This window comes from Colossoma macropomum, unplaced genomic scaffold, assembly GCF_904425465.1.
Source record: "Colossoma macropomum unplaced genomic scaffold, Colossoma_macropomum, whole genome shotgun sequence".
NCBI classification, from domain to species: Eukaryota; Metazoa; Chordata; class Actinopteri; order Characiformes; family Serrasalmidae; genus Colossoma; species Colossoma macropomum.
In genome coordinates, this window is record NW_023494807.1 from 311,070 (window position 1) to 322,234 (window position 11,165).

The window sequence follows — 11,165 nt, forward strand, 5'->3', positions numbered from 1 at the left end:
TAGTTGTAACCATATTGAATAGTAGTAATACACAAAGTCAATAAAGTGTAAAAGCCTTAGCCTGATTGTGGCCTTGGCCTGTGAATATATGTTACTTTTTGGTTTAGAAATAATGGAATCATTCTTGATAAGAAAAAAATAATGACGTTAACAATGATGTGAACGATAATAAAAGAAACTTTGTAAGGTTTGGATATAATGGTATTCGAAGTAGTCATGAAAGTTGGAGATAATGGTGTGTAACCATTTGGGATGGGCAAGGAGGGGTCATCACCTTACTCTGACCTCAGCAACGGTCAAGGTCTTGCCCTAAATCTACTTTCACTTTAACTAATTTCACCATAAACCTCAAAAAAGGCCTAACTCTAAATTTACTATTACTCTAAATACATGTTAAGCTTGAGGGCTAGATGTAAGACAAATTTGGCCTACTCTAACTACAACATGAGCTTAAAGCCTAGTTCTGTACCTGATTTAATTTTATAACTTCATCATAAGTCTATTGGAGCACTATAAATTTCAGTTTTCACTCACTCTAAAATGGCAAAATAATATTAAAAGAATACGTAAGTAAACAGGTCTTACAATAACAAATGTGCACACAATGTTATTCAATTTTATTCACAAATACACGCATGCATGTCAAGAAAAGAAAAAAAAAGATAAATAAAGAGGTTTAGAAGCATTATAACTCAAAACAAAGCCTGAATGTTTCCTGTATTCAAATTATAGCTCCGCCCTTCTGAATGCAGGCAAGCGATCATTGGACAACAATCAATCGTTCGATTTGCGGGCAACGCCCAGCCCCCAGCCCCCAGCCCCCAGCCCCCAGCCCCCAGCCCCCAGCCCCCCCCCTTCTCTTCCCAGCTCAAGACTTTTCCTTTGTTCGCCTTCCCGCGCATTCCTATCTACTGTGTGCCATGTATAATACATACGTTCCTATCAGTTATACGATTATGAACTCACGAAAGCGCATGAAATATATCACATATTTTCGGCACAATGTAAGGTTTAAAAGTGTGACTGTGTGTGTTTGTGTGTGGTAGGACGCACTCTGTTCTTTTTTTTTTAATCTATTTAGAAAACTTTTTTAAAAGCTTTTTCTTTTTCTTGAATGCTTTGAGACTTTCCCCGTTGTGAGACTACTGAAGGATTATTTTGATTCTGAAATTAAAAGATTAAAATATTTTAAACTTTATTAGGGGGGAACGTCCAGCTAATTGAAGTTTTCGCCCCCACTCCTTTCCCAGTTATTTCAGTATCAAATTAAGGTCATGCCGTCAGTGTTTAAGAGGTAAAATCATTAGCAAGTCGGAATGCAATAAAAGTCTGCTTTTATCACTACATGATCATAAGGAAAAACTCTTCTGGTGGGTCTGTGGGGGGCTCTTAAAAGAGCCGTTGGGTTTGTCGTTGTTCGAGTCGAGCGTTTAGCCTCCGAAGCCGTACAGGGTTCGTCCCTGACGCTTAAGGGCGTAAACCACATCCATGGCGGTGACGGTCTTCCTCTTGGCGTGCTCGGTGTAGGTGACGGCGTCCCTGATCACGTTCTCCAGGAACACCTTGAGCACGCCGCGGGTCTCCTCATAGATCAGACCAGAGATACGCTTGACACCGCCACGGCGAGCCAGACGGCGGATAGCTGGCTTGGTGATGCCCTGGATGTTATCGCGAAGCACTTTGCGGTGACGCTTAGCGCCTCCTTTACCGAGACCCTTTCCTCCTTTCTTTTTTTCTTTAGTTAGCAACAATTCAACATATAAACAGACAGAGCATAAGAAAGACAGCATATACATACACATACCTTAACACCTTACAATTCAAAAATGTCCCACAAGTCAGCGTCCCCGAATGGCGTGTTCAACGTCCGCAGTCTCTTTAGTTCAATTTTAATTTGTTTAAAAACGTCTCTGCTGGACACGAATTGTTGGTCTATGGTCATCCGACATCTTGTTTTCCAAAGTTTAGACTTTACAATAGCGATGATAAACCACAAGAACTTATGTTTCCTATTATCTACTTTTTCATCAAAAATCCCATATATTATAGATTCCATATGTATATTTATTTCTAAACCCATATCCTTAACCATCTCCCACACTTCTTGAGAGCGATAACAGTTGAATAAAAAATGGTCTAAAGTCTCTTCTTCTTCTTGGCAATTTGGCATGGGGCATAAAGTGGTTTTCACAAAGCAGCTCCATCTTACTACAGCTCTCACTGGCAACCTTTTTACGACCATCAGCCATTTCTTCTACCAGACATACTGCTTAGCTCTTTACTTAATGGTTGCAAAGAGAATCAATGGCAAATGGAGCGCTGTACGTGCCTGTTATGCTCCTCTACAGGACCTAGTTGAAACCAAGGAACGGGAGGCGGAGCCACGCACAACAGACGCTGCAGAGAAAACAGCAACAAGCAAATACTGCCATGAAATAAATAACTCTCGTATTATTATAACTATCACTATTACCAATACTTTTATTAGTGGTATCATTTCACAGCCTTCTAAGTCGCATGTGCTTTTAATTTGTCAAAAACTGTCCAAAGTACAAAAGTAAGCATAACAAGCAGGAGAAAAGAAAGAAAGAAAGAAAGAAAGAAAGAATTGTAATACAGCTCATCTTAATTTAAGGGAAAAAAAAGCAGAATGACAAGTCAAAGTGGGCTCGTCTAGGCTGGTCTAAATGTAAAAATAGATAGATAGATAGATAGACAGAAAGACCTTTAGCATTGTGATTGTAAATGCTGAACTACTGTATGAAATTATGTGGTTTGATTGTTGTAATTACTCTAAAATTATTGTCACTTTATTCTCATTATCTTTACGCAGCTTCACAAACACAGTAATTCAAGTCACTCAGCAACACAATATTTCCATGTATGAAAATTTCTCTTTTAAGCTCCATCGATGACAAATCACCCTCAGGCCAAAACACCTGGGGCAGACGTTCTGCATTGTTTTCTGCACTCTGATCAGAAAAAAAATAATTAAACTATAATCTGGGTGCTGCCATGCAGCTAGTATAAGTTTAGGTCCCATGTGTCAAACACAAGGCCAGCAGGCCAAGTCAGGCCCATGATACGGTTCTATACGGCCCACAAAATCATTTTAATTTTCTATTCTTATTAGCCTGTTTCACGCTGAGATGAACTACAGTCCCCTGCATGCACTGTATCATAGTGTGTGTTCTGACTCCCTTCCCCCAGGAAGAATCTCTGGGCCAGTGGTTACACACAAAGAAAAGATCCCTGGTGGCTAGTTCAAACAAATAGGCAGCTTTAAAAAAATTAGTTTTATTTAGAATTATTAATAATTATCTTCGGTTCTGAAATCTGATTGGCTGTGCTGCGTTTGAAGTCACTGTAAAAATACTCTATTACTATTTCTTTCTGTTTTTCACACCTGTATCTCTCTCTCTCTCTCTCTCTCTCTCTCTCTCTCCTTCAGGACACTACCTGAGTGACTGCTCCAGCCAGTCAGATTCATGCTGGCTGTCATGTGATGACAGGAAGGTCACCTTAATGATGGAGGAGCAGGTTGCCCAGCGAAGGCAGAGTAGTGCTTATTTGTTACTGTATGAGAGAAAGTAATTATTGTGTGTAACTCATGTCAAGTTTTTCCTTGCCACTGTTGCCCTAGGCGTGCTCACTGGGGGCTTGGGTCGAGGGGAAATGTCCTTCTTCTGATTACTATACTCTACAGAACTCTATGACTCTATGGAACAATGTGAAGAATATCATTCAATCTAATGAGAAACTGCTGTGCACAACAGAATTTGGTCAAAATACCTAAATTTGGAGTGAGTTATTAATTTCAAATGATATTAATTTTGCAAGCAGTTTAATTACATTACTCAGTAAAATTTTCATTAATAAATAAAACAGTACTTTAGTTTTCAATTTACTTGCATTTTTGTCTCTTTTGTTTTTAATCAAGGACTATTTGTTGTTTTGGTAATGAATGATAAAACATGCTTGTCATGTATGAAGAGTGATGAGGCTGTATGTAGTTGAAAGCAAACTTCAATGAACAAAAAAAACAAAAAAACAAAACTAGAACAAAGACTGAGAATGATAGCAAATAACAAACTACAAGACTTTTAACCAAGAAAAAAAAACACAGAGCAACCCAAACACAGGGCAGACAGGCAACAATTACATACAACAAAACATGCATGAGAAACAACTGAGAACACCTGGGATAGGGAGGAGACAGGAAGTACAAACAGGTGGGAATCCTAATAGGGAAGACAAGGAAAAGGGTGGAGCAAAGGAACTAAAACAAAAACAACAGCACATGGATAAAAAGAGCATGGCTACAACACAGGGAAGAAACAGGCACACTCAGAGGAGCATTGGAGAAACTGTGACAGAGCCCCACCACCTAACATGCAGCTCTGAGGGACAAATACAAAGGGCCATTTACAGTGTGACCCAGGTTAGACAGGGGATAGGACACTGGACAGAATGGCAGATGGAAAACTGGACTGGATTTTTTTCAGCTTAGTTCTGCAAAGCGAAAGGAAGTGAAAATGAGTGGAAGAGGAAAAACCGGTGGTTGCTGAACTTTGTATTGTTAATTTAGTTCAGTGCCTTGTGGCTCTGAATTTGAACTTATTTCTTCCCTATTTTTGATCCCAAGCTCAAATTGAACTGTGAAATCTAACGAAACTTTGAAGTTTAAAGAAACTATGTCCCAGAGGGGAGCCCCCCCCACCAGTGGTGGGGAGGCATTGGGCTAAACTACGCTATGTGGCCCCTGGAAAAGCTCCAAATCGTTCAGAAGTGGGATCTCAGCTGTTACGGAGCCAATGGATAAATGCACAAGATATCCATTCATTTATAGCACTTCCAAATCGCAAAGACTTTGAAATAATTTTTCTTCAGGACAGAGCTTTGCAGAGTTTTACTCAAATCTTTAATGCTGGTGTTGGAAATGGTTTCTGGAAGGATTGGGAGCTGGACACCTCTGCTCCACAAGATGTTAGATTCATCTATGTGAAGTTCTGGACCGGCAAGGTGGCGGATGCTGATGTTGAGCAGTACCTACGCAGGTACTGTGAGATCTTACAGCCTGTGTTTAAACCTCTGGATCAGTTTGGCCTGTGGTATGGAGTCCGCTGTTATAAAGTGAAGCTACATCATAATCCTGATGGTAGCCTTTACCAGATTCCAAATTCGATTGCTTTGGGGCCGTATAACGGCAGGATCTCATACCCTGGTCAGGTTCAGAGGTGCTACATCTGTGGTTCCCAAGACCATCAAGTGAAAGACTGTGAGGCCTTGAAGTTTTGGAAGTGCGGGGAGCTTGGGCATAAAGGTAAAGAGTGCAAAAACACAGAACTATGTAATTTGTGCCAGGAACGAGGCCACACTTACTTTAAATGCCCAAGCTCTTATAGCAATAAAGCACGTGGACCAACACCAAAGCAATCTACTGACATCAACACAGCTCAAAATGGAGAACATCAGGAGGACACGGCACCTCAAACCAGTGAGGTCATCCAAGAAGCCCAGGACAGCATTGAGGGTCCAGCTCAGATTAACAATGGAAGAGAGGAAAACTCTGCAAGTTCCACCAGCGACAGCTCTGACACCAGCTCCAGTGGCAGCAGTGATTCCAATTCAGATGACTCAGATTCCAGCGAGGGGATTCTTCCCCCATCGGGACATCAGAAAGTGTCACCTGGACAAGAAGGCACCGGAGCAGGAATGATGTATGGACAGCAGTTACAGGAGAACAAAGGTGATGCTGTTCCTCTTACTCCTGACATTTCTAACAGTCTTCACAGTGGAAGTCTTCCCTCCACAAAGTCTAGCACTTCCATTCTAAGTGTGGCTAAGAAGCGCAGAAAAAGAGCGACCATACCAAGTTCCAGTGTTCAGAAAAAAATGAAGGAATAAGAACTTTTTGAACATAGAGACAAAACCGTATATTATGTACTATTTCTTATTCTTTAAATGTCTGTTAATATCATATCTATTAATGTTAGAGGAGTACGCACAGAATGATATAGAAAGATGAAAGTAGAGAGTTTAAACAACAAAAAATGTGACATTATATGTGCACAAGAGTTGAGGTTGAAGGATAATAATGACATTAATAGCGTTAAGGAAATGTGGTGCGGGGGTCCTGCCATCTTGTCTGTGGGTGAGGACAGTGCTGACGGGGTGGGAATCTTCTTCAAACACGATGCTGAGATTATTAAAAGTAGAGAAATTGTGCCCGGCAGGTTACTATTAGTAGATTGTGTGTACAGGAATGTTAAGTTAAGAATTGTTAATATATATACACCCCCTGACAGAGCTGGCAAGATGAGATTATTTTATAAACTGTATGAGCTACTTTGTGTGGGATTTGGGGTTATATTGTGTGGAGATTTTAACGTTATAACAGAAGAAAATGATAGAATACCAATTAAAGACATTCCCCTGTCTAGAGATGGGAAACTTCTTAAAAAAGTGTGTGACACGTGTAAAATGGTAGATGCCTTTAGGGAAATCTACCCAAATAAACCAGGCTACACACGGATAGATAGTCGAGTTAAAACCAGAATAGACAGAGTTTATGTGTCTAGTAATATTAAGGTTTCGTATTATAAAACTGAGTATTTGGTAGATTCTGATCATTTGGCAGTGAATGTGAGGATGAATTTGGGTGTTAATGAACAGCGAGGATACTGGAAACTGAATACAAAATGTTTAAAGAATGAAGAAATGGTTTTAGGGCTAAAGCAAGAGATTAAAAGGATTAAAGATCTGAAGGTTTTAACGAGTTCAGGGATTGATTTGTGGTTAGTTTTCAAAAAACAAATACAGTCATTTTTTTAAATATAAGTGTAAGGAATTAAATAAAGAGAGAAATGAGTATTATAATAATTTAATGCTAGAATTTGTGGAATTACAAAGCAAACAACATCGAAATGCAGAAGATGAAGACGAATTATAAAATCAGAATTATTGCAGATGAATAATGAGATTTTTTTAAATGTACAGCTTCAAGCAGGTTTACATACCAACTTAACAGGAAATGCACAAAATGTAATCAAAAAACTAAATGAAAGGAGAGAAAATAAAAGAATCAGAGGAATAAAAGACAATCATGGTAACATTGTTGAGAATGAAAAAGAAAAGAGAGAGCTTATTAGGTCTAAATGCCAAGAAGCTTATAAGAAATTTCCAATTGTTGAGGAAAAAATTACACAGTTTTTATCTTCTTGTCCAAAACTAAGTGGAGCAGATTTAAGTCATTTGACTAAAAATATAGAAAAGACAGAGATTCTCAGTGCAATTGAAAGTCTAAATGATGGGAAATCGCCGGGGCCAGACGGGCTGCCGGCCGAATTCTATAAAGCTTGCTCGTCTGAAATGAGTGACCTACTGATGGAGTATTTTAATGAAGGACTGAAAAAGGGAATGTTAAACGAGAGTTTTTATCAGGGTGTGGTGTCGCTGATCTATAAAAAAGGAGATCAGTATAATTTAGACAATTGGAGACAAATAAGTGTGATGAATATGGATTATAAGATTTTAGCCAAAGTCTTAATGAATCGAATGAGTGAGTTTTTAAATAGAATAATTGAATTTGAGCAAACATGTGCAATAAAAGATCGTTTTATGATTGATAATTTATGCATAGTTAGGGACCTTATTTCAGACGAGCAAACTGAGGACTTCTGTCTAATCAGTCTGGACCAGAAAAAGGCTTTTGATTTTGTTTCGAGGGAGTACTTGTGGCAAGTGATGGAGTGCTATGGTTTTCCTCTAAAATTCATAGATATGGTGAAAGTCTTGTATAAGAAATCAATAGTTCAGATTAATGTAAATGGAGTTTTAACAGAAAAGTTTGAGATTCACAGAGGGGTTAAACAGGGATGCCCTCTGAGTGCTGCACTCTATATTATGGCCATAAGTCCTCTTTTGAACAAGATTAAGCAGGACCCTCGTATTTCTGGGGTGACTAATAAATTGGGTGCACAGGTCAAAACCTCGGCTTATGCAGACGATATAACGGTGTTTATTAAAAGTCAGAGTGAATTTAATGTGGTATATGAACATTTTAAAAACTATGAAGAGGTCGCTGGGGCGAAACTAAACACAGATAAGACGGAGGGGATATGGCTGGGTGGAAATAAACCGCCTCACATGAGTTTAGACATGAAGGAAGACATTAAAATTTTAGGACTCTCAATTACAAGAGGAAACTGTGCTGAGAATAATTGGAATAATAAAGAGGAAGAGATCAAAACAGAGCTGGAACAATGGAAAGTCTCAAATTATAAAACCAAGATTCAAATCATTAAAACTTTTGTTTTGTCCAAATTGCTGTTCTTAGCCACAGTTTTCCCCCCCAATGATAAATGTATCATGAGGCTAAATAAAATGTGTGTGCGATTCATTTGGGGCACCTCAAGGGAAGTCACTAAAAGGGAAATTTTATATAAATCTAAAACTTTAGGAGGTCTTGGTGCAATGGACATTGGTTTAAAACTTAAAATAGCTTATTGTAAAATGGTAGCACAGGCAATAAAGAGAGGTGCAGTGTGGGTGGGGGACATTAGAAGTTGGGGGAAAAAGAAAGGAAAGGCAAGAAAAAATGTTCCATACCACAAATTAATATAAGGCGATTTTACTTTTAAATATGCAAAGCTTAAGATTAACTGGTGTAACTTTTCTAGTAAAAAGATCTATAACGTTATAAGCAAACACATCTATGGAGGTCTCTATCAACACAAACATCTCAACGAAGCAGAGAGTAAAATATGTATTAGAAACATCCAATCAACGCACATCTCTGAGAACATGAGGGTCTTAGCATGGCTAATCAGCGTGGGTCGATTAGCTGTACGATGTGTTGTTAAGTGGAGCTGCTACGTTACCACGAAACTATGTCCAGCTGCTAACTGTGATGAAGATGAGACTATTGAACATCTGTTAATTCATTGTGAACGATCTGTGGATGTGTGGAAAAGACTAAATGCTCTGGGTGTTAAATTCACTATAAATGTTAAGTCTATAATGTTTGGAAATTTTGAGGAAAGATTGTCAAAGAATGTTAAAGATTTTTATTGGTTGATTGTTTGTATTACTAACTGTAAACTGTGGAAAACGAGATGCAAAATGGTAATACAACAGACGCAAATTCCTGCAGAAGTTATTTTTAAACAGATAACTTTTGAACTGAAACGACTGCGAACAATGGACAGAAAATCAAAATATCCCTGGGCTCTGCTGGATTTTCTCATTTAAATTAATTGTAAGTTTGTGCATTATTGTATTTTAGATGGATTTGTTGTGTTTGTGTGTACCATGGTATTCATATGACTTTGTATTGTTCTTTTGATATGTATGTAATTTAAATATTTAATAAAGTTTATTTAAAAAGGAAAACTGGACTGGATGGAAGATGTGACACCAGACTGGAAAAAGAGACATAACACTAGACTGGGACAGTAATTAAACTGGGTAAGGGACTGGATAACTATAGAAACAGGTACAGAGATCATGACAGTAACAGGGACCGAGATAGTGACAGGAACAGGGACAGACACAAACCCAGAAACGGGTACAGAAACATGAGCAGTAACAGGCACAGTAAGAGAAACAGGAACAGAAACAAACCCTGGGGTAAGAGACTGAACAGACACAGGGGAACACACAGAACGTGAACTCCTAGGCCGGGCAGAGAACTGGAAGGGTGGCGGGCAGAGGGGCAAATGTCTGTGCAAGCAGCTGCCACATCCTGAGCAGCTGCTGTACAACAGCAATGTCCTGGGCTGCTGCAGGACAATATGAGGCAGGTGAAGAGGCCAAAATGTCAGGAGGCTCATCAGCTAACAGGTCCGGAGGCCTAGCATGGGCAGCTGGAGCATCTGGAGGCTCGGCAGCAGCAGCTGACGGGTCAAACACAAAAGCACATGGCTGCAACACAGGGGAAGAGACAGGCACACTTAAAGGAGCATTGGGGAAACTGTGACAGCACTTTCACATGCATTTTAAGAGCCGCATGTTCATAATTTAATAACCGAATTGAAAAAGAAAAATACAAAAATAATGTAAACATTACAATAAACAATTATTTTCGTAAGAAGTATCATAACCTTAGTGCATCAATATTGAACTTAAGGATATAATCTTAAAGAAACAGTGAGTGAAGTACAAAAATCAAAATGTATGCAAAACATGAAACATCTTTGTGCATTTTCTTATTCAGCTTAGAAATACATAGATTCATTTATGAAATGCTTGCACAATACAATAAACATTTAAATCAAAGCCATTTGGATGTCTAGGCTAAGCCACATATGCAGGATGGTCATTTGGGTTTGTTGGTTCTGTACAGACACAGTTGGAGACTCGTTCCTCATTGATCTGGATATGATTTTGATAGTGGTTGGAATCAGAATATAACAGGTCTAGCGATGCTCTTCAGGTGACGCTGATGCTCAGATCATCACATTGCGGAGTTGTGCACAGCCTTATGATAATTATTTTATGATGACATGTTCTGGACCCCCGGTTCTGAATGTTTTAATGCTTTTCCTGCTGTAGCACACAGGAAGGGTTTGTTAATGAGCTGATCAGGTGGATCAGGTGTGCTGAGAACAGACAGAACACTAAAATGTGCAGGGCAGGAGCTCCAGGACCAGGGTTGGGAACCAAAGCTGAAAGGAGGTGATGTTAACTGGGTATAATATTAACGTGTTGTTTGGTTCATCATGACTTTTGTTGGGTAATTTATTACAGCAGGACTAAGAAATATTTATAAGTGCATGAAAAACAACCATTCACAGTTTATGTGATGTGATAAACTTCAAAAGGTAAGAAGAAGAAGACCACACACCGGGATTCAAATAGAAACATGATATAATTCATATAAAAATAAATTATAGAATTACAGGAAAACAAAAGGAAACATTCCCAGCAATCATTGGGCAGAAGGCAGGATACACCCTGGACAGGTCGCCAGTCCATCACAGCCAAAAACATTCAGAGTATGAAAAAAAAAAAAATAAATAAAAAAAAAGTTATGAGCATGCCACAAAAATGCTAAATTAGAGGGAGGAAGGAAGGGAGAGAGAGAGAGAGAGAGAGAGAGAGAGAGAGAGAGAGACATGAGCAAGGTCAGAGATGAGAGCATCTTTAAAACCAAGGATGGATTG